The sequence below is a fragment of the Gouania willdenowi genome, chromosome 14 (assembly GCF_900634775.1).
Source record: "Gouania willdenowi chromosome 14, fGouWil2.1, whole genome shotgun sequence".
Classification (NCBI taxonomy): domain Eukaryota; kingdom Metazoa; phylum Chordata; class Actinopteri; order Blenniiformes; family Gobiesocidae; genus Gouania; species Gouania willdenowi.
This window is the reverse complement of record NC_041057.1, coordinates 25,403,486-25,410,139: the sequence shown is the minus strand read 5'-3', so window position 1 is coordinate 25,410,139 and position 6,654 is coordinate 25,403,486.

Sequence of the window (6,654 nt, the reverse complement as noted above, 5' to 3'; positions counted from 1 at the left end):
AGAGAAGGTCATCTTTTGCAATCTTCCCTCTGTCCAGGACCTGTAGGCCTCCAGGACTCTGAGGCGTGCAGAAAAGATTCTGGGCGACCCCTCCCACAATGTGTTTTAATCTTTCTCCTCTGGAAGGAGGTTTTGGTCCATCAGGACCCATTTTTCCCCTCCACACTGTGGAACTTCTTGTTGATGATGTCTCAGGCTCTCTCAGAGTCAACAGCTCAATGTTGACAGGTAACCATGGTAACACTGCTCAATGTTAACAGGTAGTCATGGTAATCCTGAGTTTACTATGTTACCGTGACCGGAGCTTGTTAGTTAAACTTGAGCTGCTTGGCGAATGTCTGCATTTTCCGAGTGCTTTTCTAGTTATTATTGTTTCTGGTTTATTTTTTGTTCTACGCATCACCTGCCAAGACAATTTCCTTGTGCTCTTTTAAACTGTACTTGGCAAATAAAATCCTTTCTGATTCTCATTCTGAAATAAGATTAAAGATTATAATCTATCACAATTATTGTTCAAGTAATGTATGCAATGTTCTCATATGTACAAAACTGCAACAATCTAGAAAGCTTGCATTCTACAAAAAAGTATGAATTGCTGCTAGAGTTATACTGTTTAGTCAGTTATTTTGTAATTGACATTTACTTGTTGATTCAATTTACCATGTGATTCAGTTGTACCAGTTTGATTAATGAAGCAATAAAACACTGTGTTGTAATGTAGACTTTGGCTGTATTCACAGAATTTTGCTAAGGCTGAATGACACGGTTTATGATCCCAATGATTTTGCGTTTGTTTGGGAATCAATATAAAGCTCATTGGGAATTTTTTTTTTTTCTGAGACTGGTTTTTGACTGATTAAAAATACATTTCAGACATATAATGTGAAAGCTTCTGTATTCTTGAAAATATCACCAAATGTCATCGGGTATGAGTCATGGGCATGGTTTGAGCTGTCTTTAAAATAAAAGTCTTCAATCATTACAAAATTCAACAATAACGGTACTATAAAAGTGTTCAAGGATGTTGGCTTGAAGTGTGTGGTACTCCAATGTACATCTTGAAACTAGATGTTATTGTATTTGCATAATATTGTAATGAGAAGCAAAAATGCATTTAATCTTGATTAGAGTATTGTAAAAACTACATTGGAAATCGAATGTTGCACTACTCTACACCCTTACAACACCCATACAGCACACTTATAAAATCATTGCTCCACCCCTGCAAAGATCCAATACATATATTAAAAATCTTCTTTCTTTCGCTGTCTAAATAAATGTCAGTTAAAATTTTAGTTGCATTTTAATTTTCTCATTTTCACTGTCAATTGAATATAAGTCAATGTTTAACCCATCCCAAAATCAGGACAATGAACAAAACAGAAAACATTTTTTCCCTTCATGTTAAAAATACTCTAAATAGATGAAAGTTTAGAAAACCTTTCATTTATGCTTAATACTTGAACACAGCTGAATAGGTTTGAAAAAAAATCTATTGTGATATGAGACATGTTATTACCACTGAAATATGAAACAGAGAAGATGTCCCCATGTGACAAAGGTTTATGTTCACTGCTCTCTGCTGGACAATGTCTGTAATGCAGCTGTATTTCCCCAATTGCTAAAAAGATCATCCATAAAGGAAAAGAAACAAAAGCTAAATAGAATTAGAAATTTTCCGTGTTCCCACTGTTTTTTACACAGAAGCTGTTGTGCAGTGGAACAGTCTTAAAATCTATGCAATTGTGCCAGTATTATCTGCCAATCCTTCCACAGCTGCTGTCACTCTGCTGGTTGGTGGTGTTAGTGTATGAAAACATCTGTGAAACCTGGTTTTTCACTTATTCTTCATCCTTCTTGGGGACAGTCTGATGGTTGACATGCAGCAAGAGTACTGTGAAGAGCTGCGTTTGGATGTCCGCTGTGTACCTCAATACATGTTGCTACTTTTGACAGGTAAACACCATTTCTACAGTGCTGGAGATATAGTGTGCTCAGACATTTTGGCAAATACACGAAGGAACTATCATCTCCAATTCAATTTGGGTTGGTCTGAGCCATTGGCCTTCTCAGATGGGGTAAACATTGAACCGCTTTCTGCTTGGGTTCTTTTTTTTTCTTACAGTACTCTTTATACACGTCACTCATCAGACAGTCTCCACAAAGTGGGAAGAGGGAGTAAAAAATTAGGTTTTACAGCTGTTTTTATACAGTAACACCACCTTCAAATCAGCAGAGTGCCAGCAGCAGATAGACTTTATTCATTCCTTGTGAAGGCTCCATTGGGGAAATTACATTTCCAACAGCACACAGAAAGAAAAAAGAAAAACAGCAAACAGGGTTGAAATGATATATATAAATACAGAATATAGAGAATATTTGAGAAGAAAACAGAATGAAGAAACCCCAGGGGATAGGGGTAGCTTCCTGGGTCGCTAGGTGTGTTGCTCCGCCAGCTCGTCTGGGCACTTTGGCTTTGCTCCCTAAGGCGCACCTTCACCGAGGATGTCGTTGGGGTGGTGAGCTGGGTCGGGCTCCCTCCGGGGCTAACTTGGAAGCCCCTTGTGGGATGGTGTGTGGCATGTGCTGCATTATGAGGCCTTGCACGTGCCGGGCCCTCCCCTAAAGTCACATTGGGTGGGCGTGTGGCCTGTGCCTTCTGGCCTGGCTGATCTGCGTTAAGCAGGGCTGGTCTGCTGGCTGGGTGTGCCTGACCATGTGGGCGCCATGCCAGGGCTGGGGTGTCTCGAGGGCAGGTCTTTGCATTGGACCGCTTGGGGCGCGCTCCCCTGACGTCTGCTCGGAAACTGGCTGCGGTTCAGTGTGGCGCCGCACTGCCTTGGGCAGGGTGGGGCTGGTGGCCTGGGGCCCTCTGTTCATTGGGCTGTGCTGGTGTCGGGGGGGTGTCTCGTATTGGCATGTGGGTAATTGACGGTTGGGGCGGGGATGTGCAATGCACCACATACACATACAGTATATACACAAAGGTTTGGTGGGAGCACCTTCCTTTTAATTGCACCTCATACAAGCTGTTATACCATACCAGGGTAGTAGATGGGTTTACACATTTAGGCCTGTTAGGTGGGGGCCCAGCCCTTCTGTTGATGGCTGGACCACCACTGGGAGCACATTGGGGCGGTCGGGCGTGGCGTTGGGCCTTTGGGGGGCATTGGAGGGATGCTGCTGGGCGCTCGCATTCCAGGGTCTCTCCAGGCCATGTCGGCCTTGCGGGGTGTGGGGGTGCTTCCCATCTTCGGGTGTGGCTGGATGCTGGCCTTGGTCTTGGGGGCGGTCTCCACAGTGTGTGGGTCCGGGGCGGCCTGGCGTACCGATGTGGGGATGGGTTGCATGGTCCTTCAGAATGATTCTGTTTGCTGGGTGGTGGCGCTCGCTGTTCCGGTGGTTGATTCATTTAATGTAGTTGAATTCATCAATGTTGTGAATGTTAAGATTTATTATATTATTGGGGAAATCTTTGAAAAGAACGTTTCTTTTCTTTCAATTATAACTACAAGATATTTGTTTTGACTAGCGGAGGGCGCTGGTATCCCAGTGTTTGGTAGTGATGCAGCTATTCTACGCAGACTAGAAGAAGAGAGTCTGAGCGACTCTACAGTCAAAGCTCTCAAGTCTCACACATTGGGCGTGAGACACACTTTTTCAACCTGTTCACATGATGACAAGCCACACCATGTATATCTCACGCAGAGAACTTACTCGGATAACAGTGATGTGTCGGTTGCTAACAAAACGGCTTTGAGAGCCGGCTCCTTTGACGCAAAGGGAGGAAGGGCGGAGTTAATTTCCTATTAACACAAAATAGAGAGTATCTTGATAAAAAATAACACGATAAAAATTAAAGCATGCGTTTCATTGACTGTTTTGATCGAGAGACCGAAACAGAAGTTTTTTTTTCTTTTTTTCCCCATATTAAATTGTCTTCACTGTTTGATGCAAATCAAAGTTTGTATGTGCAAATGGGAGCATTTAAAAAAAAAAAAAAAAATTTCAAAAGGCTTTGGCCAAAATGCAAGTTATCAAAAATCTATAGATAACTTTTGATGTCCCAATTCTCTAGATAATCTCCAGCGATTTTAAACCCGTCAGTGAAATGCCCAAGGAGGAGTGTGTTAAAATACGTTAACCCCATATTAAATTGTCTTCACTCTGTAGGGGGCGCCAATGCCTCAATTTTCATTCTTCCACATTGAGCTGGTTTAGGGCTGGGAGTTTAACAACTGAGTCACATTTGTTGCAAATCTGACTTCATATGTCAGTAATATGTTACACATTTGCAGCAGTAAAATGTCCCATTTCCATATTTTTTGGTTTATATGGGTTAATATACCAGTAATGTGTTTATATGCATGTTTATACCCTCAAAATTACCATGGAATTTTGGGTTTTACTCGGAACCCTCATCATCACGTCTCTGCAGAAGAAGACCCTCCGCTGCACCTCAGCACTTTAACAACTCACTAATTTCATAATTTAAATAAACTATTTCTACCTTTGTTTTTCTGTTTGCATGTCGTTTGCTTTGTATTTAATAAAATGGTTTCTCCAACAGTTGGTTAAATCTACACATTTATACTGTTTATAATGCACATGCAGGATGATGTGTAACAATAATCAGTAAAATTAGCTGTCAACACATTTTGTAGAACTAAATATAAGGTTATGATGTGAACAGAAAGAAAGGAAGACGAGCCAGATAATTCTAAACTTTAGATTATAATACAATCATAACTTTTAATCATAAATATGACTCTTCTCAAAACAACAACCTTTGATATATTTGTCACACAATATCTAAGCTTCCAGTGAATAATTTACAAAAAAAAAAAAAAAAGTTCACTGATGGTGACATTGAGATCTCAATGTCACCATCAGTGAACTTTTTTTTAATTTGTAAATTATTCACTGGAAGCTTCTCTGGTGGCGTGTGCAGTGGTTATTATTATTATTATTATTATTATTATTATTATTATTATTATTATTATTATTATTATTATTATTATTGTATGAAGTCAACATTACTGCAGCTCTGCACATCATTGTTGTCCTGTTAAAATATTTTTATACAAAGACTTAAAAACTATCTGAAATTAGTGTTGACTCAAGTAAATCACCTTTATTATGCATTATAACAATCTGTTCCTTAAGTCTCTAAATTATTGAAACAATTAAAAACATCTCCTAAAAAATAAAATTACAGAACATTAAATAATAATTTAATATACATTTCAATAAATAAGTGCATCCCATGGTCCCATGTCAACTCTGAGCTTTATTCTGTCTGTTGTCTGTGGAAGTGATGGGTCTAGACCAGATGATGGAAACTAGATCAGCTCATGGTTTTAATGTCCAGGGAGGGGCGTGTCCACTCTGCATGGACTTAAAGAAGAAGAAATAAAAGAAGAGTTAGATAACGTCATGTTCATCAAAAGGAAAACTGAAAGTGATGGATATTAATATGCTCAGATGGACACACACACAAAGTTTAAACAAACACACAAATACTCTATCCTAAACTGTCTCACACATTAAAAGCATCTATTTACATTTATATTAATGTACACAAAGACTAGCTCCACAAAATCAGAACAACATTTATTGATCCAGAAATTTAACTGATCTTACCTTTATAGGCTCAGTTTCCTCCTTTGTTTTCAAATCCATTTGAACCTCCATCCATGGTGGTTTTTATTGTCAGAGAGTCTTTATTTTCAATAAATCCACCGTTATTTGGTCTGTTTTAATTTATCTCTTTCTTTCTCACTCACTTGGTTCTCTCTGTTCCTCGTGTCGATTTTGTCAAAACAAAGCGGCATCTTTAATGTTTCCGTTACGTGTGAGTAAAATTACCGCAATGTTTACTGGTTGTAAAGAGCAACTTATTATCTTTCATAAACTGGTGGAATTTCTCCGATAGAGCAAATATGAGCAGAGTTATGGTCATTTAAATTAACGTGATGCGTTCAGGGGCCTTGGAAAACCCAGTTTGTGAAAAAAGCACGTGTCTGGGTAAATCTTGGTTTATAGTTACCCTACGCAACAAAAAATATGAAATTAACAGAATGTACTGTCAACAACAAACCCAGAGTCGCTTAATGGTGACGTAACGCCATACGTCTGTCATAAATTAACGTGATGACGTGTTTCTCTGTGGGAACCGAGTTGAGCTGGTGATCACGTCCGTTCTACCGTGCCAGAAAAGGGACAGGGAGGGGGGGATTCCTGCTGTGAGCTTGGAACGGCCCCAGTTGCCAGTGTGAGTACACCCTAAGACAACAACAAACATGCACAGAATGACAGAAAAACACAAAATTGCTATAAAAACATTTTGTTCTTTCCTGTGTTAATGCTCAAATTGGTCATTGTTCTAAATGCTGACATGAATGTTGATCATGTGACCCTCCGATCTAACAAACACATTCTTATGGCCCCGCAGTGATAAAAGTTGCCTACCTCTGGTCTAAAGCATCAAAGTCATGAAGTAACTAGATAACAAACAGTAAGGTCTTTTACCTGCTTTCTATGAAGTGTCTTGCAGTAAGCTATACAAATAAAGATTGATTGATTAGTGAAGTTATTTTGAGACGTTATGACTTCTTCAATGGCAAAATAAAGAAAATAAGAAACAACAATCAA